General features: G+C 36.4%; 1 protein-coding gene across 2 annotated transcripts in view; it reads right to left on the bottom strand.

Annotated features, from left to right (window-relative positions):
* NALF1 (NALCN channel auxiliary factor 1) overlaps nt 1–24,355 on the bottom strand; it is a 410,411-nt gene that overhangs the window by 275,449 nt on the left and 110,607 nt on the right. The gene's annotated exons all lie outside the window — the stretch shown is intronic.

Raw genomic sequence — 24,355 nt, 5'->3', positions numbered from 1 at the left:
CTGCTCTGTAATCTTTTGCTTCCCAGATTCTGCAGGTTGTGAGGGGCGATTTTGGTTTTTGCTCTTACTTTGCCCGTGTCATTTTTCGCTGATGAGGGAAGGCTCTGTGCATTTAGTTCAGACTAGCTGCCCAATTCCTGAAGAGCTGGAACTAAATTATCTCACAAGGCTATTCTACTCCTGGATCTTTCACTAGCTGCAGAGCACGGTGGGGATGCTCTTAACTTCCCACACTGAACAAGTGCAGCTCAGGTCTCCATGTGCATCCCAAATGCTTTTCCACTGTATTGCTGAGACCATTCTCTTATTTCATCCTACAGTGATACCAGACTACATTTCGCCATCATCATGTGGCATTCTGCCAAGCTTAGAAAGGAGCCTGGCCAGGCCAGGACAGCACTGTCAGGCAGATGATCAGTTTGACTTTATCCTCTCTTTTGTAATATCTGCTGTGGGAGGCAGCTGTCATCTGTGTATGCATAAGTTGAGGGCTCAAGGTTTGTTTGCCTCTGACCTTCTCCCAGCTGAAAACCTGGATGTATCTATATGTGTCTGTGGCTGCCTTCCAGTCTGCCAGCAGAACTGCTTCTTTGGGTCACCCTGTTATTTTCAGGCACACCCAGCTGCACTTTCCATTACAAAACCTACTTTTTATATGTTGCCTCAGGTTTCATAAGAGTAAATTATTGTTCTTTTAGTTGCCTTAACATAGTTTGAAAAGGTATGTTATCATGACAAAAATGTGCCTAAACACATTTCTAAGAATTATGACTCAGGAAAACAAAATGAACACAGAACTACAACTGAAGGGGAAATTTTGATAACATCTAACTTTTAAAAGAGTAGAAATAAAACAGAATAACACACACTAATCAATGACATTAATGAGGCATGTGAAATCACAATTACACAATTCTGCCTGTGGGTACAATCTTTGCTTATGACTTATAACACTGAGCAAGCAGAAGAACAGATGTGTTTTGTAAATCTTTAATGGTGAAGTACAGAGTTCTTTACCTTAATGCTATGGGAAACATTTTGTCAGATTGATACCTTATTTCCAGTGCACACTGCCATTAAAAAAAGCTTATCAAAATGGCCTACTGTTATGCAATATTTTGCAGAGGTGAGACACACAATTGTTTGCAATATAAAATTTATGGCTAAGTTAGGTATTTAACTGTGATTACACACTTCTTGTTAGCTTTGGCAATGTAATATGACCCAGCAGGCATCAGACAATGCAACCATGCAGTGAAGGCAAACAGTGCACATAACATGAAAGCACCATACGTCTTAAATCTGTAACTCAAATAAAATCTGAAATATGAGCAGTAGTTTTGGACCTGTAAAATGGTTTTGCATACCTTGAAATTAAATTGAATTAAACTTCAACAAATATAATAAACAGCCACAAGTGCAGTGACTGGGGATGATGTATCATTTTTTTTTTTTCCCCTATTGCTCACAACTAGTATTATGGGTAAGTAATAAATTAAAAAATAACAGATTAACTATAACAACATGAACAACAACAAAAAAATACAAAGAAATGAATATAAAAACAATAAAAATAAATGGGAAAGGTCTAAGAATGAACTGTGCTAAGTAGAAAGGAAATGTTTTCAAATAAGTTCCTACTTTGATTAATTTTCAAATGGCTTTTGTAAACACAGTCTATTTCCCCAGGAACAATCAGCTTGACAGCTGTTGTCCCGTTGAACTGGTTAAAAAGATATGAAAATCACAGAATCACAGAATTGTAGGGGTTGGAAGGGACCTCTAGAGATCAAGTCCAACCCCCCTGCCAAAGCAGGTTCCCTACACCATGTCGCACAGGTAGGCATCCAGGCGGGTCTTGAATATCTCCAGAGAAGGAGACTCCACCACCTCCCTGGGCAGCCTGTTCCAGTGCTCCATCACCCTCACTGTAAAGAAGTTCTTCTGCACATTCTTCCTATGCTGAAGTTTCAGCCCATTACCCCTAGTTCTGTCCCCACACACTACTGAAAAGAGACCAGCCTCACCACTATGGCTCCCACACCTCAGGTATTTATAAACCTGGATTAAGTCCCCTCTCCACCTTCTTTTCTCAAGGCTAAACAGAGGACTGTTCCCTAAGTCTCTCCTCACAGGGTAAATACTCCAGTCCCTTCACTATCTTTGTGGCCCTCCGCTGGACTCCTTCCAAGAGATCCCTGTCTTTTTTGTACTGGGGAGCCCAGAACTGGACACAATATTCCAGATGAGGCCTCACCAGGGCAGAGTAGAGGGGCAGGATCACCTCCTTCGACCTGCTGGACATGCTCTTTTTAATACACACTCCCCAGTATGCCATTGGCCTTTTTGGCTACAAGGGCTGACTCATGGCCAATCTGTCATCCACCAGGATGCCCAGGTCCCTCTCAGCAGAGCCCATCTCCAGCAGGTCTTCCCCCACCCTGTACTGGTGCATGCAATGATTTCTACCCAGACTCTACACTTGCTTTTGCTAAACCTCATCTGGTTTCTTACTGCCCAGCTCTCTAGTCTGTCCAGGTCTCACTGAATGTCAGCACATCCTTCAGGCATGTCAGCCAATCCTCCCAGAAAAGATTAAGTATTACTTTGATTTTTTTAATAATTCGTCAAAATTTTAAGTAAAAATGGTCAGTTCTATAGATGTATGGGGCAAAAAAAAAAAGGTAACACAAGAAAATTAATCTTCAGAAATATTTCAGTCAACCCCAGTTTGTAGCAGCAATCAAGGTACACTGGGCTGACTGAACAAAACTAATGTTATTAAAGAAAAAATCTCACACTACAAAAGAAAATTTTGAAAACTATCTCTATATATTTGGATACCTACAAATTTCACACATTATGATTTTTTTGCCAAGGGTGAATTGACTTTGTGGGGCATAAAATCAAACTATTTAATGGTAAAGAAGCCATTTGCACAAGCATTTCAGGATCAAAAATGAGTTTGAAATTTTCTTGTGGATGGATCCAGGGATAGCAGAAATGGTTACTAGCTTTCATAAATTAAAAGTATGTGGGTTTGAATGACATTCAGAAATTGGGAACAGTAAAGACATGAAAAGATCAGGAGTTATTCCAAATTGTGAAGCAAACCATAGGAGGAATCAGAGACACTACTTGTGTGTTCTGTCTTTAAATATACCGTCTCAGCACAGATCATTTCAACAGCTTTCAGAATCTGTACAAATGACAAGAATGACACTGGGGCTAAATTCTAAAACTGGCATGACTATATGCTCTCAGTTAAAGTCACTGGACAGCTATCAGCTTTTCCTGTGCAGAGCTATGTCTTCTGGCACACATTCTGAGGACAAGATATCTGATGAAACAAAACATCTGAAGAAGTAGTTAAACTGTTCTATTTTAAAGAACAACACAAATGAGAACAGAATTAAACAAGTAAACTACTAGGAGAGTGGTGAGGTCCTGGAACAGGCTGCCCAGGGAGGCTGTGGATGCCCTGTCCTTGGAGTTGTTCAAGGCCAGGTTGGATGGGGCCCTGGGCAACCTGATCTAGTAAATGTGGAAGTTTGGTGGCCCTGTCAGGCAGGGGGTTGGAACTTCATGATCCTTGAGGTCCCTTCCAACCCAGGTCATTCTGTGATTCCTTGATTCTGTGAAGTAAAGTATTTACTTTAAGAAGTCATATTATGATAGTTAATACAAACATAATGTTAACAACTGAAAACCATCATCCTGCATTTATATTCAAGTGCTTACCTATGTCATTTAATAATTCCATTAAAATAACATTAGTGAAATGTAAAACATCAAGCAATTTCAATTTTTAGTATAATGTCTGGAATTTAAGTGGTAAGATTAACAAAAGTAGAAATGAAGAAAAAAGTGGGTCACTGCACTTGTACACTCAGACACTCGAAAATTCAATGGGGCTAACATGTGAGAAAGATGAGAAAGATGTAACAAGTGCTCTCATTGACATTGAAATCAAAGGCAAAAAAACTTTTTTTTTTTTTTTAAAATTTTCTTTTATTTCATTATTTAATTATTTATTTGCTTCAGTGTTGACGACTAAACAGCTTAGGAAGCATCCCAAACTGGAATTTTACTTTAAAGTCTAAGGCATCATCATGAGAATTTGCCCAACTGATGAATCTGAAGAAGTCATTTTGGAAGGAATCAAAAAAAGAACAGCAAAAAAATCTGCTTAACTGTATACATCACTCACAGCTTCTTTGGAAATTAAAACAGTAAATCATTGAGCTACCTTTCAAACCTGTCTCAACATCAGACAGCAACTTCTGGATCCTGAAAGCTCACCAGTATATCTGATTTCTAGTCAACACATTGACAGTGTAGCACAGAAAGAAATTAGTGGACACATAGCAAATATGAATATTCAACACTGTTTGTGTAATCATATTTCACAAAATTACTAGAGGGTATTTTGATAAATTTGATGAACATAGGAGATAAGTGAAATGGATGAAACAAAGAGCTGGAACTCCAAAGAGCTTTTGGAAATGTTTTTCCTTTAATGACAGAAAAAAACTTCAAAGGCCAAAAACTAAGTGGCTGGGATTCACAATTTTGAACTTAGTTGCAGTAATCAAAACTAAATATGACAGCAAAGACTTGGTGAAGGAAGCCTTGTTTTTAAAACGTTGAATTTCACCTTTCATTTTACAGACTGAAGAAAAAGCACATAATTAAAGTACATGAAGAGGAATAATTCTAATTATTATACATTAAATCGGCTATTTCACTACAAAGCAGAGATGTTGTGAATATTACTGATAGCCATCTGAAAATATTAGTGGTTCTCTTTAGCGATCAGAAAGACAAGTAGAATTATATGAAATGTTAAGCGAGAACTGTAGAAAGAAGAGATATGTCTCTGTCAGTCAGCAGTTTGCAACACAGGCCGCTCTCTCAGAAAGAATAAAGCAAATTTAGAAAAGGGCAAGAGAATGATCAGAGACAGAGAATGGCATCCATCAAGACTAAGGAGAAATAAACTACGACTTTACATTGAAATCAGGAAGATACAGGGGCCTATAAAGTAAAAAGAACGAAAGAATAAAAGTGTTATGGGGAAAAGGAAAAACAAATAAGAAAGATGTCTTTTTTTTTTTTTTTTTTTTTTTTGAGTGTCAATTAATTTTTTTGGACACTCAAAAATTTCCAGGCATAGAATTTAAAAGAAAACATTGCAGCTTACTTTTAGTTTTGACAAGCAGTTGAATTATGAAACTCATCACTACAAGATATGATAGAAGTCAAGGTATAAACAGTAGCAAGAATTGTTCCACCAAAATAAATAAATAAATAAAAGTCAATTATTTCAAAACTTCAAAAGATTTACTTCATTAAAAAGTTAAAAAAGAATTAACTCTACATTACTGATTCAATTTGATCTGAACTCTGGAGATTCCCTAAGCCACTGATCCCTAGATATTCAACAGGAAGGTATTTTCTGTGATTTCTTATCTCCTGTCTTCCTTCCTTAAAATCTTCTACTGCCCAGTAAATGCTAGGCAATTAGGTAACATGGACCATTACAGTTGCTGCTAGATATTTATTTTTTTTTCCCTTATAACAATTTGTTAGGCTTTACCATCGTTTACATATGTAACACCTGCTCTTCTGCTGTATTATTCCCTAAACTCCTAAATGTATAGTGAGATTTATCTCCTTCTCCCACACAATTTGATGTTGTAAAGCTTCTGTTTGGTTACAGATCCTCTGTATCACACAGCCCACTACATCCTTCAGCTCCTATCCTTACAACTGTCCTCCTTCTGCCAGCCTACTAACATTAATTTATGCTTATAGGTTCTTCTCCAATTTCATTTCCTCAAATTATGTTCCCTGGTCTTTCAGTTGTTTAATTTTCTGCATGTCCTCCCAGTGACCCTTGTCACTCTTGGCTACCTGATGTATTATATCTATTTAAGTGACTGATTTTCAGAGTTTCTTTTTAACTTTCTTGCCTGAAAGAGTAACCAGACTTATTGTGCTACCCATATTATACATATCATTGGGTGTGCTAATAACTACTGTGAGTACTACTGAGTGGGTCAGATTTACAGACCTCAGCCCTACTAAAAATCAATGTAGGAGGTCCAGCTTTGCTCCATTTTACAGTCAATACTATAGCTTACACTTTAGTCTATGTTTTCTTTTATACAAGATGATGTACAGCCTCACTAAAGATTTCACAAATGATACTTTTATCCTGTTACAATCTTTGGCATAAGAAGTGGTACTACAGCTCCAGTTTGCAGGACTTGGGGCATATTATTCAGTTATTTAGTGATCCTATTGCAGCAGTGCCTGTAGGTCTGTGACACAGAAAATCCTAGGCAACAGAGTAGTAGCAGATTTATCAGGCAGTGTTCACTTGGTGATACAAACTGCTTAAATGTACTTGTAAGAGCTGCACTCTCCAAAAGTGAGGACAGAAGAGACGGGGAGTACAGAAAGACTGATGTTCAGTATGAGAAATGAGGCAGCAGACAGAAAGAAAGATGACCTGCCAGCTGTCTGCTGTGAGCAAAAAAATAAAAATAAAAATAAAAATAAAAATAAAAAAAAAAAAATTAAAAAAAGAGAGAGAAGAAAAGGAAAAAAAAAAGAGAGAGAGAGAGAAATCATAACTTGATTTACCTTTTTCTGGAGGCATAATCTTGCCAGTTACAGTAAATGAAAGAATAAAACAGAAAGTGCTTAAGCAGTCAAGTGTCATACTACACCAGAACCCCTACAAAGAAGAAAAAGACGATTTTTGTCTGAATGTATATGTTTTCAGGTCTCAGAATGTAATGTTTTAATGGCAACCTTAATAAAATCACAAATAAACCTTATTTATTTTATTATTAAAACCTTAATAAAATGACAAATTCCTCTGCTAGTGCCCCACATTTTGAAATCTTTAATAAACAGTTTGGACTGTTTTTGATGACTGAGTTCACTTTTGGAAGTAATGTTCCTTGAAATTAGATGAATGTTTCTACAAACGTTTATACATTTAGTAGAAAGAGACATCAAAATATTATTATCAGTAGTTCAGCGATGGAGGCAGAGTAGTGTTAAAAATATGATTCTTTTTATATGCTCTACTGTGTGTACAAAAACATTTCACTGTGATATAAAACAATAGCAAAAAATTCTATGGAACTAGCTCTGTCTGCTAAGAAAAGCCTACAGCATTGTTTATTCATGCCCTTACTAAAACATATGAATGTTAAACCAAATTTGTCTATTCCTGGGCCAAGAAACTTCAACTGTTCTGCTAAATGAAAGGGGAAGACCTCTGGCCCTTAGAGTAAGAGACAAGCAGAGCATATTTCTCTTTCACATCCCAGTGTGGGATGTGAATCAATCATGTAATTGTTTGAGTTGGAAGGAACCTTTAAAGGTCATCTAGTCCAACTTTCCTGCAATGAACAGGGAAACTACAGCTCTATCACGTTTCCCAGAGCTGCATCCAGCCTGACCTTGAGTGTCTCCAGGGATGGAGCATCCACCACTCTGGGCAACTTGTGCCAGTGCTTCGCCATCTTTATCATAAAAAGCTTTCTCATTATATCCAATCAAAATCTCCCCTCTCTTAGTTTGAAATCATTTCACCTTCTCTAATAACATTTATGTGTATCTTAAATACCTGCAGATGAGGGGACTTCACCACTCCCCTGGGCAGCCCATTCCAATGCTGAATCACCCTCTCCATGATGAAATTCTATTATCCAGTCTTAACCTCCCTTTAGTATAACTTGAGACCATTAAATGGGTATGTACTGTCCAAAGCTCTATCAGAAACAGTATTAATAAACTCGTGTGACAGCACTCAAGACTGAGTCATGGCTCTAATAAGTTTAGTGATGCAACCCTAACTAGAGAAAAGTGCTTAGTCCTTTTCAAAACTTTCTTTCTGGATCATTAAGAGAAGCATGATACTTGATTAGTATTTCTTGCTGTGTGTCAGTGCATAGTGCTCCCAGAATCAAGGCTGTACTCATCATAGTCCTTTCCCCAGCTGTTCAGCCAAACTACACATGTAACACCAGTAAATCTAGCTGACACAGTCCTATCATCTTCCTTTCTCCCCTCCTTTTCCTCCTCTCCTGTCAAACCTGTTTTTATGCAGTCTGTGACTGGAAGGTAAATACTCTGTTTCTTATAGCTGGCTTTGCCTAGGTAATAGTCTAGCCCAGAGTAAACACACAAATAATGGTTCTGCAGAGCACTGCTGGTTGAAAGCTTTTACAATGACTTGGCTGTACTTAGTGTTCATTTGAATTCTGGCAATTATACTGTGATTTAATTATGTCTGTTAATGGGATTTCTACAAAATTTATTATTATTTGGAGACCAAAAGCAATTGTGAGTTAATATGATATTCAAATGATATCATACTCAGCACTGAAAGCTCAAATTCTTTCTTAGTACAATAGATATTTTACTAGCAGGTTTTCTCTATAAATTCATGCTGTTTAGATTAAGCAGTTTACAAAACTTGTTCCTTTGTATAGCTCCACTGAATACATTGAAATTATAGCAAAGCTGTAGGTTTCTACTGTATTTATCTGATACATATAGAATTTAATAGACAATAGGAGAGCTCTTCCTCTTTTATTAATTTCTGTTTAATTGCAGACACTTCCTGCCTAGTCTTAATCCTCACTGAAAGAACTGTGTCTGAATTGTCTATTAAGCTTAAACAATTTAAGCCAAATTTAGGTTTGTTTTCATTAGTAATTGCACAGTCTGAATTGAGAAGTATTCTTTTAACAAACTTCTAAGTATTTTTAATGAGATAAAACTCAAGTGATAGTATTTGTCTAAATAAGTAGTCCTTGAATGTATTTCACACTGCTTTTGCATTTTAATAGCACTTAGTAAAACACTGCCCTTTCATTTGTTCTTTACTCGCTCTGTAAGCATTTATTTATTAAAAAGAAAGAAAGAAAGAAAGAAAGAAAGAAAGAAAGAAAGAAAGAAAGAAAGAAAGAAAGAAAGAAAGAAAGAAAGAAAGAAAGAGAAAGAGATGAAACTGACAGTCAGATCCCCATAATCCCAGCACAGTGCCCTAACCAGCTGTAGACTGAAATGTGCTTTCTTCTCCTTCCTCTTTCCTGAAGAACCCTGACTTAATTTCTGGAAAATAATTAAACAACTTTTCATGCCAAATTCATCCTCCTCTCTCCAGGATTGCTGGGTGATTAAGAGACTCTTGAAATAGAAGATGTGTCTGAATCTTCTAATCAGAGGGAGGAGCTGAGTTTGGGTCTCCTAAAGTTAAATTGTTTTCTGATGGACAAAAGTAATTACTCAACTTTACTAAGTTTAATAAAGACAATTCTGAACGTATTAGCATGCATGCCGTATGAGTGTTTCTTTACAGTCCTGTCCTTACATAACTTTTTTGGACAAAACAAATCTTGTCTAAAGGCAACAAGGAATTTCAATCAACTGAACTTAAACGCAACTATATGCTAACCTAAGTATATTTTGTGTTTACATATTAATAGTAACTATAAAAACAAATAATACTTTCCACGAGTAATATTTTCAAAATGTCTTGTATATAAACAAACCATATGATTGAGGAACAATGCAAATAACATATAACTCATAGCAACACCCCATCACTGACCTCAGGACAAAAATAACTTTTAGAAAGAAGTTGGAAAATGCTGGGGGAAGAACGTTTGTCTGGTTACTGAGGGAGAGAGTGAGTATCCCGAATTCCTGGGCCTTTCTGTGACTACATGGGGACCTCTAGCTCCACTTGTCAAAACATGCAGTCATTTTTAAAAATGAAGATTCCCAAGTGCTTGTGGGTTTTGGCAGATAGGGGCAGGCACACAAAAGTGGATCTAGATGAGCATTTAAGAGGTTGGAAATTGACAATTTTTTAAACTTTTTTTTTTTTTTTTTTCCTGATAGCACTTAGGCTGAGCTAAAAATTGAACTAAAGAGTTAAAATACTAGTAACTATGTGATTTATACATTGACCAAGGCAGACAAATATGGGAATACAAGAAAAGCTGTTCAGAGCAGCAGCTGTGGAGCAAGATAAACAGCAGACAAATATGAGTTTACATATGCATATTTCATAGGTACAGCGTAAGGGAATCTTATGCCTAAAATTCACAAAACTGCACAATATCCAATTCAGAGCTAACACAAATAAGGAACGGATTTATATCTGCTGCTTTCTAAACTTGTCTTTGGTGTTTAACCTCTCCCCATCTGCCCAGCTGCTGCAGTTCAAAGAAAATAAAACACCTTTGTCTTGAGATTTCAGCAAATCTCACCATGCAGATCTCTCAGCTCTCCTACCAGAGCATCCAGCTGTATCCTGAGATGTCCCACAGAGACTAAGCATAACCGCTCCTGTCACAGTCCACTGAACTATCACTATCCCTGACACCACTGCTTCTTTTACAGATTGTGATTTGCCAACCTCTCCTTCCTCTTTCACATGATTCACTCAGATTTGTAAGCAACTTCATTTCAACACTAATCATGCGTTCATTACCACTAATAGCATTATTCTGAACTGGTGCAGTACAGAACAGAATTCCCAACATCATTTATCGTGAGCACCACCAACATGAACAAAACAAAATTAAAGAAAAACAAAATCAAGCTTTCACTTTCTGACTAGAGAATAACATCTGATAGTCAAACACAAGCAAATCTGCGGTAAAAATGAGACCTTAGTAATGTTTTCACATTCTGTTTTACCTAACAACCTTAGTGGCATGACAGTAATAGAAATACTGATGCTTTGAAAATCTGAACTTACCAGAAAATACAAGCACGTATATATGGAACAACAATGCCAAACAGTTATTAAATTATGCTCTGATATTATGAGCACTATCTATATTTAAAAAAAATAATCTACATTAATATTTATTTGGTAGCAGTATCACTGCTTTAAATACCTGTAATGCACTGTAGTTTATGAACATGACATATTTATAACAATAAATACAGCTGATAGATAAGCACTAGATAGGTACTAGATACTGGCTTTGTATCTTGACGGTCATTTTCAGCTGCAGTAAAGCATTCCATCTTTTCAAAAAACACTGAAGTTAAAGTTTGTTAATCAATCTCAGAAACCTGGAAAAATTGCTTATCTGAATGTTTGCATTTCTTCCGGTTATGTGCAAAAGCGGTAGGACTTCCTCCTGACAGAAGGCAGAACTGTGCAGCATGGGAGTGGGAGGGATACAGCACCTTTAAGCCATGGATTCATCTGTAATTTGACTGATCCTGTGCCAGTTCATACAGCCCTCTAAAGGAAGAACTAATTTGAATTAGCTTTTGCAGCTTCCTGTGAGAGCATGTGTGGGTAGTGCATTTTGTAGTGAAACTGCAACAGTACTCTGAGATTGAAAGAGGAAACACAGGAGGGAGATCTAAGATAGATTTGGGAGTTCAAGTATGTGAAGAGCAGGGATTGTGCTCTGAGTGCTTGGGGATATCACAGACTTCAGCAGTAGGGATCGCTAACAAATTGGGCTGTCCTTTTCCTGGAACAAACTCACTCAAAAACTACTCTGTTGACTTAGTAAAGCTGAAGAGAGGATATAAAAAGACTAAAATTCTTGCTTACTCCTGTATGATTTCTCAACTCTGGGAATTATTCTCATGAGAAACAGAAGTCCCTTGTTTTCTTTTGCCATTCTTTAGAAGCAATGCATATTAATAACTTTGTGTTATTTTCTTGAACCCTTTTACATTCACATAAATGTGAATGATTTTTTCTTAAGTCTCATTTAGGAGCCAGTCATATGCTGCCTCAATTTTCCCATTTAAAGAATATATATGTATTTGGACTTTCTCCTTCTTCCACCTTCAGACTCTCAAGAACTGAACTCTGTCACGTTATGCTACAGGTGGTTTGCTATCAAGAAGTAAGGTATTAATTAAACTTATGAGACATAAGCTAGGCTCGAAATAGCTCATCAGGTGAAATGCCCTGAGATATGACAAAATCCCTGTCACACTGCTGTTGGGAAAATCTGGGAAAAACCCAGTTACGCACATTGACTTCTTATTTGCTCTTAGAAAGAAAAAGGAGTGGAGGTTGCTCTCATTACATGAACAACAGCTGTCTTTCTTTTCCTCTGAAGCCAGTGTAATACCTCTTATTTAAAATCCAACAGAAACCAGACTGTGCTGCTTCATCTCAGATAGCAGTGAGCTGTTACCCTTTGCACTACACTGACACATACATGGGGGCACTGAACAAGACAAAGACCCCTTCTGACAGAGTCTCATGTGACAATATCTTCTAACTGCTTAATTAATTTTTCAGTGTTTTTAATTAAATAATAAATAATAAAAAAAAATAATAATAATAAATAAAAAATAAATGCCCAGTCTGGAAGGAACCAAACAGATAGTAAGTGCCTTGGTACAGTATTTGAAGCAGCATTAAATTTGCACACTGTGATAGAAATCAGTGAAGCTGTAATTTTAAAGATTTGTTACCTTCTTTCTTATGCACAAATAAATTACAGCTTCAAAGTGTTTTCATACTTCTTCATGCAATTGAGAAAGGTATTTTGCAAAACAAAGAACCTCTTTTGTCAGTGTTTGATTTAACAAGTGCCACAAATCAATGGAACAGATCTATTACCTTTTAAATTTATTCTGAGATTGCAAATATAGCCTGAAGAGAACATATATTTTTAATATCTATACACCTATTTAATAGAGATAATATCAAAATTTGGAACATTCACACAAACTTATTTTATAAATAAATATACTATGGAAGATTCAACGGGCACAAATTTGTAACTGAATGGAGAAAGAGTTTCTAAAAACTTATTTTTCCCCTCCATTTCATTGCTGGTAATCTCAGACACTGAATTTTTCTCCTGCTGACCCTTCTTGCCATGTCCTTCTCTCTCCCCTATTCCCCTTGACAAGAGGTTCACAATGTTAGTCTCATGTTCTCTGTGAATAGATATATAATAAAAGTTTATATAAACACATCGTAAGGAAACCAGTTTTTTACTGATAGAATTTTCTGTTATAGTTAAATGCATAAACGATGGGCCTTGTCTAAGTATTGCAATTCCCAGAAGTGATGCAAGAACTTTAAAGATGCAAAGTGCATCTACCCCCCATTTTAATATTTGGCCTTATCTCTCAATGCTATCAAATTTCTTAAATGAAAAACAACTGCTGTCAAGCCAGTAAAAGCCCAACAAATTATTATTCAGTTAGAAAATTTGTTTCCCTATGAATTCACATGGAGACAGCAACAAAGAGCAGCCTTTTAGGCAGATTCCAAGAAAATGATGTGCACTAGCCCAAGAGGCCCCAAAGCTGTTTTGTTTCACCGTAGTTTTCCCATATACCCTGTAGCTACTCCAGTTTTGTGGTGGGAATTAGAGATCAGATCCCATAATAAAAAATAATCCATAATTGTCTATTCTAGTCTAAAACAGCTATAAACACCTCCAAAAAGATTCTGAAATCCTTGTTAATTTGTAACTGGGTGTAAAAGTTTTGTTTCTTAAAAAACCATTACTAAAAGAAAAGGAAAAAAAAAATAAAAAGATCAGCACGTTACATATAGCTATTAGTAAGTAAAGGCAAAAGATGCATCACTACAAACAGCAATTAAAAAATAATGCAGCAAATAGTAAAACATAGCTGGCTTAACATGTAAAAAACACCAGGCATTTCAATGTTGTATTTTAAGTCACAGGCAAAGATATTGTAGTTTGGACTTTGCATGCCTAATAATAGTGAAATTAGTTAATTATCTAACTGAGAAACAGGCAAGTTTTCAAATGTCCAGATGGTTCCACCACCCACCTCATTTAGCAGAACTTCCTTTATTCACACTGCTCTAGCATGCTGCCCGTTTCCTCAATTTGTACCCATTAGCTGACAAGGAAAGGGCTGAGCTCAGAAATCAACAGGCTCTGACAGGAATCCAGTTCTCAGGGGCCCTCTTAGCAGAACTAGGAATTTTTAACTGATGTTGCCCAGGAGACAACTGTAGCAACTAAGTCCCTATCTGAAATAATATTATTGATGAAGGTGAAAAGATTTACAGTACAAAGACCTCTTAATATTCTTGGTAAGCTGCAAGGAATGATCTTTAGCTCACGGAAAGGCAAGCATTGCATTTGGGCTCAGTATTATTCTGACAAATTCTGTTTCCATTCCCTAGTGTATAAAACTCTACTGTACCTCTAAGGGCTCTAACTACAGTGCAGTCTGGGTTATTTGAAGGATCTATGGGATAAAGTGGGGATGGTAGATGAAATCTTGCCTCTCCACACTTCTGAGAAGCAGTAAATCTTTTCTGGCTGTGGGGAATGGGTAACACATCATTGCATCTGCAATTGTGCCACAAGCCAAGGTTGCATTTCTACCATAGATTCTTCTGGTACTTTAAGGAATGAGCTGTCTTAAAGCAAGGACAGGCAGGAATGTGCAAACAAGGTCATTTGGCAGCTTCCAAAATACCAAAAAGATGCTAACTTCAAATTATCTTTATGTTTATGAATAGTACACCAAATTAAGTATGTTCTCACTAACGCTTCTTTGATTAACCTGGTTAACCTAAAAAATATTCTAGGCTTCTCCCATTTAGCCGCCTATAAAAACGTGAATGCTCTTTATGCCAGAATAGCAGAGAGATGACTTTGCTTAATTTGCAATATGTGTACAGCAAAGAATGAATAAAATGTTTGGAGGTTTGTTAAGCCAAAAGAAATAAGCAAACAATGGAAGATTCATTTCAAGGTCTTTAACGGTAACTGCCTCAGAGAGAAATGTAATTCACCTGACAGTGAACAACAAAGATGTTGTGATGCTGAGATGCTGTATCTGTTATGCAGCCTGAGAAACATATTAAATAATTATCTTCAGGCATAATGATTCCCTGACAAAACCTACATTAAAATGGAGTTGTTATTGAGAGTACATATTAATAGTTTAAGGGAAATTACAGAGTGGGTGCTTGATAATTACCCTTAAATTTTGCATTTTATTCTAAGATATTTGGAGTGAAGGTTAAAAGAAGGTGGTGCATGTTCCAATGCAGAAATCTGGCAAGGGGACCAAAATCACCTTACTTCAGCACAGTCAAGTATGGCACAGATTTCCAACAGAATAGATAATGCATTGAAATCTGGTACCTACATAGCATCTGATAGCAGAAATTTCATTTCGCTTATAAGCAGACTATCCAGCTTTTCTAATATAACATAAATAGGAGGCACTTCGGGACAGACAGTGTATCAGTCAGTACTAGCTGGCAATTGATCAAATCTTTAATAACTACAAAACTGAAATCTTAATCTAAAATCTTTAATAACAAGTAATCTAAAATCTCCTGAGAACAAAATTTGCATTGGGCACCCTTTAACAAGGAAAGACACATCTTGGAAGAAGAAAAAGTGGGAAAGACACACAGAGAGATTAGGATTTACAAGCCCAAAAAGGGGGCTGATTGTACCTGCAAAATGTAGCCAGTGTAAGTACAGAGCTTTCAGTTACCTCTATTTTCTGAAAAAATAACATTAGTGAGAGATCAACAGCATGTATTCAGTATCGTTATTATGGATGGAAGGAAAATGAGTAAGACAAAATAATAGACTAAACCTCCAAAGGGAAAAAGTGTACAAGGCAGTCTAATTTACCTACATGAATTATTAGCTATCTATTTTGAAATATCAGCGTAGAAATACCATCATCCTTTTTGTCATTAATGTCTGTGTGTTATCTGTGGTAAGAGAAATGTGAGGACTCATACATCCAGTTTGAAGAAAATAACATTTTTCTTTGGTCTGCTTAATAAATGACTGTTTTTAAAATATCAGCCTTAAAAATGCTTCCTTTTAGACAGATGTTCACATGTACCTATTAGAGAATTGCAGTGCACACATTAAGATGAACTGTCACCACTCTTGAAGACAAAAATTTCAAAAACTTTTGGTTTGCTAAATACTCGTTGAATAATGGAAAGCCATGCCTGTACAAGCATTTAATTCATTTTTTTCCCCTGAAGCTACAGATAACTTTGGAACTTTTGGCTATCAGGAGGCTGCTTTTACTAAAATAATCGAGTAAATAAACAATCAATTTCTATTTCAATAAGCATGCACTGTATTGCTTCTTAAATATATATTTCCTTTTAACATCAAAATCTTTTTTTTTTAAATATATATAAGCATACTTTTCTTTGCATCACATTAATAATACAATGATAAGCTTTTTCTTTTACACTATACACTATATTAGCTGTATTACCAGCGGGATAATTACAGGTAACATGTAAAGAAGACCTTGGAAAGAACAGATTTTATCAAAATGAAAATGTGCTAGGACAAGTACAGGGAAGAAGGCCTTTACAAATTTACATGGGTAAATATGACTCTGTTATGGAAAGATGTATGAATAAACCACATATTAGCTGTAAAAAGTGAAATATACCATTTCAAAGAGCATTGTGCTAAGTCCTTGGTGTAGAAGGGACCTCTGAGTCTGTATCTACCTCATGCAGCAAGTAACTTTCCCAGGATATGCACTGCAGATGCATCCTAGTTTTTCCAGTGTGAAACGTACTCTCAAGCACATCTCTTCCCACTGTCCGGTGTCCTCAGAAAGGGCAACCCCGTGTGTTCCTCCAGAAAGGAGTGTAGCATAGTCTGAAATTTATGTCTCTAAAATGCATCACAGCACAATCCAGGACATACATAAAGATAGACTGAAATGGTAATAACACCTCAAAAGAAATGTATGCATGCATCTGACTCTTGTACATATTTCTTTAAAATGTAGAAGGTTGTCTACAATATACAACACTAATAACATCCATCTATTTATCTGTTCACACATTTGGACACACATTCATTTATTCATGACTAAATCAATAGCCACATTTTCCACTTTCACCCAAGCTGTAGAGCCTCTTTGTTCACAACTTGAAGGAGAAATTCAAGGACAATGGGTTAATGCAGTTAGAAGGGAAGACAGAGAAGGGCTGGTCTAGCTAATGCTGTGCTACACTGAAAAGTACAGGAGCGATTTCTGAGTAAATCACTGACAATAAAAAGCTAGATGGCTACATACCCACAACAAGGCAAGAAGAGGCTATTCCATTATGCTCTTGTTTACCTCACTTTCTCTTGAAGGACAAATGTGGCTAAACAAAACTTTTTACCTTTTTATATAAAGGATTTATTGCCTCTGAAATTCTTGAAAATACCATTGTTTTCAAGCTTTCCATACCCAGGAAGTTTCACCATGGGAGAACTGAGTAACAACAAAATGCTGGTAATTATGACGAGGAATTAGATATAAAGAACAAAGTATGCACTTTACTTTTCAAACACCTTTTTTACAATTCTGAATGTTTTCCCCAAGCATAAGAAATATCTCACATCAACATATACAATCTCAGTATAAGGTGCAAGGTCTTGTAGCACAGTTCACATTGCCTTTAAAGGACATGAAACTAACACACCCTATCAAAACACTGCACAGTCTCTTTAAATCTAAGGCTATTTGAATACACTATGTGCAAAGGACAGCATGCTATTCAGCCTTCATGGACTTTGCTGTGTTTGCTTTCTCCAGCTCTAGCAAAAAGAGACAATAATCAAAGACACACACTTTAAAATACATATATATATATCAGATTTTTCTTTTCTTACAAAATTTGAAGATACCACAATTAAGCAAACATCACAATAACACAACAGAAAGAAGATAAGAATGGAAAGAGTTATAAGTGGTTTTAATGATTAGGACTGTGTGATTAAGAATGCAGTGTTACTGGGGCAAAGTGCAGGAACTAGGTGCTGACACTTTCAGGCAGAGGTAGCAGCAGGAGCCTAGTAGCAAAAACTGTGAATATAAAATAAACGCCTCTAATCTAGAAGCTGTTGCTGAATATTTGATTTTAATTTTTTTTCTCCCAGTAAATGGTTATGCTATAGTCTATGAGTACAGTAGTTGCAGCAATGGGAGAATTGGCTAGTTGCTGATCCAGTCAATACATACTGTGTCTGTTAGCAACAGCAACAGTAAAAGGAACTCTAAATAGTGGAACAGAGGCTTAATATTCTGAAGAAGCTATCAGATCTTAACTGTGCAAATTAACCTCTGAGAAACCATATCTACAGAGAATGCCTGGCAAACCTGGACATGTGTTGATTACAAGGTCTGTACTCCTACTCAGGAAAATGCAAATTGAAATTGCTTGGCACCTCTAAGATGCAGTCTTCCACAGCAATGAAATGAACACCTCTTGTTCCTTGACTGGAAAAGGAACTCTGAGAGGGCTCAATGAAACCCACAGAACTTAGAAAACTTTTTACAGTTTTGCTTTTTTTTTTTTTTTTTCCCTGCAATAGGCAGACTGTGAAATCACACAACCCTGGAGTTTAGCAAGACTGGCAGGATTGGCAGGGCTTTTTTTTTTCACTGGCTCACTAATCCTCATCTGATCCAAGGAAAGAGAGTTCCTGGGCTGTTCAGCTTTGTCTAGCTTGTCTTTTCTAGACACTCCTTGACAAGCATTCTGTTATAGTTTAGTGGCATCTAGCTGGTAAGGAACAATTCACATTAAATCAGACCATCACATTAAAAGCTGGCCACCCACACAAAAATTTGACAGCAAAAGCTGGCCTCAAGGAAACAACAGCAGGTCCTCACATATATGCAGTTTCTCTGTTAACATTTCATTAGAATGTAGGCTGAAACAATGGAATGAATGAGACACAATGGGGAGCAAAATCCATCGTTCAAATCAGTGTTCATATTCTTGTTATTCCAGCATTCTCAGTTCAGCCCTGATAAATGGAAACACTGCTTAGCCCTGGTCCTTCTATTGCCTTTAGACATTTGCCAACTACACGGGAAAATTATTTGAGAAGTTGAATATTATCTCTGACAGTTCAAAATTAACATTCAAGATGTTCTGTTTTTATGAAGATGTACTTGGAATCTCTGCATAATAAATGGAAAGAAAATAACTCACAATTTTCAGTGTAGCTTCTGTTTGTAGACGTAGCAGATTTGAGACAGATCACATCTAAATTATTTATGTATTTAAGGAGTGGATCCTCAAGAAGTGGACATGATGGCATTTCACAGAAGCCATCCTTTGTCTGAAGCTATATTACATGACACCAGTTAATAATCCAACCCTGGTGTTGCTACAGGTGGTGGTGCTTTTTAAAAAGATGATTCAGGTTTTTGAAGTTTAGCATCTCAGGGTACGACCATAACCTAAGACCTCTCCAAGAGAAGATAAAATGAAGTTTCATTATGACACTGTCTCCTGAACTGTGACTCCCTGAGCAGCTCTGGTAATAAAACTCTCTGTGTCTAAAACTCAGCTCAGACTGACATCATCTGAGCAATTCTACTATCTCAGTGTTTTTAAATGCTCACACCCACTTTTCTACAAGTTTCTCATGTTGTCACAAAGGTGGCAGTGTGTGATGTGCCTACGCCAAGCCTATCCAGTTCAGAGTGGGACAGTGGTAAAGTCTGTCATCGCTCTCTGGAACTGGAGTGTCTGGCAACACTTCTACGTACCTTTTGTGGTTCATTTTAACCATGCATAAAGCAGAGCTTTACCCAACAAAATAAATCTATTTATGCAATAGAGTAAATACAAGGCTTTTTTTTTTTTTTTTTTTTTTTTTTTTTTTTTTTTAATATGTAGAGTAGAAAGAGTGTCAAGATATGTGTGGCAACCCTGTTGGTAATCTGGGCAATTCAGCTTTAGTGTTCGTGCAGATCTAGGCACAGAGTTTGTTGGTAAGATAGCTCCGGCATTAACTCTTTAAAGCAAAGAAAAGTCCACAAAATTACTTTTATTAACTGTGCCTCTCAGTGTCATTGTTCACTGAGAAATGTTCATATATTTTTTTACAGTGATGTTTTAATTACACTCATGTAATACACTTACTCTTGTAACATTTGGATAGCTTGGACATATTAAAAGCACAAAAATGTATTTGCATCCCATAAACTTTATCTTACAAAGTTGGACCAGCTATAGCATTTTTGATAACTTAACCTACACTGTCTTGAAATAAGAAAAGTCTCCAGCATATCTGATACATTCTTGAGTACAAGATGGCAATCTTATACCCATAATTAAAAATCTTGGGTTTTGGTTTTTGCTACAAGGAAAAGAAAATGACCATTTTATATGACTAATGGTTGTGCTTCCAACTGAATAAACATTCTAGAAGGACATAGGTATTGAAATTGACTTGGTCCTCTGCAGCTGTACGTGTGTCTGTGCAATATGAGGTTATAAATCTAATTCAAAAAAATATTTATATTAATAACTTTAAAAACTTTTTTTGTGGATTGATGATTTTTTCTTTAACAAAGTCACCTAAGACAAGATTATTGGTATTTCTACAAGCATTTTCTACCATTTATTTGTCCTGGTTATTCATAAAAAATAGAAATTATACACATTTTTGATTCTTCACTGGTGTTCTACTCAAGGCCAAACAAAATTCTCCTAATCTAAAATACTTTTTTTTCTTATCAGTCTGTTCATCCCAAAAGTCAGCTTGAAGCTGAAAGGGTGGGACAACAGTGAAATAACTAACATAAAACCAGGTTAAAAACTGATGCGATTTTTATCCATAAGAATAACTTGCCCAGAAAATTAACTGTAGGAATAGAATCAGTGCCATGAAACAAAAAATACATTATAGTGCTATAATAAGCATTTAGCTCTTAATTAGAGTATTTCCTTCCTTTATGCTATATCAAATCTGTCTGGAAACTTCTTATAGAATCATAGAAACTTTTGAGTTGGAAGAGACCTTTAGAGGTCGTCTACTCCAATTCCCCTGCAATGAAAACAGGGACACCTACAGATCCATCTGGGGCTCAGCCCTGTCCAGCCTGACCTTAAGTGTCTCCAAGGACAGGGCATCCACCGTCACTCTGGGCAACCTGTTCCAGTGTCTCACAACCCTTATCGTAAAAAACTTCCTTAGATCCACTAAATCCTTTTAGTCTGAAACCATTTCTACTGTTCAGTCACCACAGACACTGCAAAAGAGTCTGTCCCCTTCTTTCCTGTAGCTTCCCTTTAGACACTGGAAGACCACTTTCAGGTCACCCTGGAGCATTCTCTTCTACAGGCTGAACAGCTCCACCTCTCTCCACCAGTCCTCATAGGGAAGGTATTAGATCTTTTTGTGGCCCTCTTCCAGATGCCTTCAAGCAGGTCCATGCCTATCTTGTACTTTTGTTTCTTTGTTTCCAGTGCCACTCCAAATGTCTTTCCAAATCTTTAGATAGATAAGGTTCAAGACTTTTTGAACTTGTATGTCTCCACAGCTGCTCCATTGCAAACAGTGTACTAAGAAACAGTACATGCCTACTTCAAAAATGAAGAGTTCAGGAAAAATTCGGATGTCTGAAGGTGGCTTGCTTGTGGTGCTGGCAAGAAGGACTGCAACATTAAATGGACATATCTTGAAAATGGAACTGAAAATTGTTTCTGAGCTTTATTGTGAAGGAGCATTCTGTTATAATATATATATATATAAGTTTATTCTAAATATCACAAGTCAGATTTATTTATTGAAAGATCGAGTTAGTAATTTGATTCCCATTTGGCTATTCCACTCACCCACACACTAATAATACAGTAGTGAATTGTATCTCCATGTATTGTGCAAAGTTTCTGAGGACAGAAGACAAAACAACTCTGCAGTACCATGGGAAAACAAATGCAGCTTTTCTCACCAAAATTAGAGGACACAGGTAAATCAACAGAATGACTGTATAATTGTGGCAAAACTTTCCAAGCCAGCTACTCAGCAGACCGTTGAGGTTAAGTCTTATGTCCCTCAGCAAATATATAATATATTCTGAAATATCCTTTGATGCTGGCAGATTGGAAGATTTCCTGTTTTTTGTTGTGTTGGGTTTTTTTCTCATTTTGGCACCTGTCCTGGATGCAGGTTCTCTTTCAATTTTTTCTTACAAAATAAATTAGTAAGTCCTCTGAAGCAGTGCTGATACTTGGCACCCTGCAATGAATAGCGTAAGCACATTCTCATGTCCACAGTTTCAACCTTGAGAAGTATTCTGGATTTACACCTCACCTTTTCAGTGATATGTGGCAACTAAAGCAAAGACACAGGGAAGTGTCACAAGGGCACTGAGACTCACTACTATCTCACTTAATTACTATAAGGAAATATGATTAACAATGTCTGTGTGCCCTCAGAGCTCTTTAACACTTCATGGTCCCCAAATGTAGTCCTCTGCAGCACTGAAGACAAAGCTCCAAAAGTGTTTGATATCTCATGGCTCCTCTTACACTTTTACTCAGATTTAGACTTTTGATTTTTTCTAAAATTTATTTTCATTTGTTCTAAATATTTGAGAAGAAAGACAACTGAAGTGCCTAAGTAACATATTCCTTTAAAAGTAGACGTCTGTCAGGTTTATATAATTCCTCATTAATAACAACAGTATCATTTAAATGTAAAAATCTAGTCTACTTTGTAGGATAACTGTCCATTTATTCATAAGATCTCTTTCTGACTGAATGAAAAACTGTATTTAATGACATTCCATTATGATCCCTGTGACAGGTGCAATATTTTTTCATGTCACTTCTTATTGACTTTGCAGCAGAATATAGATGCACAATACAAAAGTGAAGGCAACTGAACTTTCAATTTCGAATATAATTTTTAACTCTGGCAGATACGTGTAGCAATTGCCCAATATCAAACAGAACAAATAACTTATACATGGACTTTTTACCTCACAGCACCTGATTAAATATATCATCAGACTGATTCTGCAAAGTCCATCCTACACAGATTTCCTAAATCAAATACTTCTTGTGTATCGTACGTCAGGTTTTATATTTTGAACACAGAGAAAATATTTTAGCATATGCATTTAACTTAGGAATCTGAACAGTAACCTTACATTAATAATCTATGAAGCTTGCTCATGTTGAGTCTTCCATCAACCAGCACCCCTAAATCCTTCCTCTCAGGACTGCTCTCAAGCTATCCTCTGCCCAACCTATATTTGTAATTGCGATTGCCTCAACCCAGCTGCAGGTGCTTGCACTTGGCCTTTCCAAATTTCATGAGATTGGCATGGACCCACCTCTCAAGTCTGTCCAGCATCCTTTCCCTCTAGCATTGTCAACTGCACCACTCAGCTTGATGTCATATGCAAACTTGCTGAGAGTGCTAAGGGTCCAATCAATCCCTCTGTCTATGTCACCTACAAAGATATTAATTAACACCTGTGCCAGCACGAATCCCTGAGGAATGCCACTTTTCTAGTTACTACACTATGCACCGCAGCAATGCTCAAATATTACATCATGGTTATTGTGATAGAAATTCTTATCCATGTGTTCTCCAAATGATCAGTTTTCTACTTATAAATATTCAATAATGATATCCGGAAAGTACGTATTTTCTGCTCTTCTCCACACTACTGCTGTTAACACAGTCTTTCCTTAAATGCATTATACTGTGCAGTTGTACTTCCTGCAACAGTTCATTACTCATTATACAAATACATTCAGATTCTGTAAACTGCCATATGAAAAAGAAAGAACCTCAGTCTTAAAAGTCACTAAAGGTTATTTGTTAACCCTATACAACACGGGCAATTTTTCCAAAGAGTAAATTCAGCTGCTCTGGTTTCTGTTGTCAGATGTGACAAAATCCTGTCTCCTGGTTGTGCTTCATGTATGCTGTTCAAACTAGTAGAGTGACAGCTGTTATTATTATCAACAGCAAGTTATCAAGTCTTTTTCACATGGTAGAAGACTTTGTAATATACATATAACCAAATAAAGCTAATTTTCACTCTATCGGCATTTGCTAAAAAAAAATTTAAACCCAATAATTGTCTATTATGTCTTTGTTACACAGCAGCGTAAGGTGAGCTTGAATTTGTTTTCCATGCTTTTATTCTTAAATCAGAGAAAAAAAAAATGTAAAAAAATAGCAGCAAAGGATCTTTTTCTGTCTCTTCTGCAAAAGTAGATAAAAGCTACAATTCTGATCATTTCATTTAAGCCTTTATCTCATCCCATTTTCTATTCCTGTAAAACAGTTAATGTTTTTCAACTCCATCATTTTATGCCAACAAAATGTTCTAATTTCCCATACTTACCTCTCTTTATCCCCACAGCCATCCATATTAATTTTGAATAGATTGTGTGAAATTCACCCATCTGCTACTTCTGTTTAGCTTGTATGCTGCTGATTTTATATAGTGGCTGCTAATATGCCTTTAAAAAACAAAGAGAAGAGGCTGGAAGCCTGAATTTACTTATCTA

Source organism: Coturnix japonica, chromosome 1 (assembly GCF_054131305.1).
Source record: "Coturnix japonica strain WE chromosome 1, WE-NBRP24, whole genome shotgun sequence".
Taxonomy (NCBI): domain Eukaryota; kingdom Metazoa; phylum Chordata; class Aves; order Galliformes; family Phasianidae; genus Coturnix; species Coturnix japonica.
Note: the sequence above shows the minus strand (reverse complement) of the source record. Positions and strands in the feature narration are given on the sequence as shown.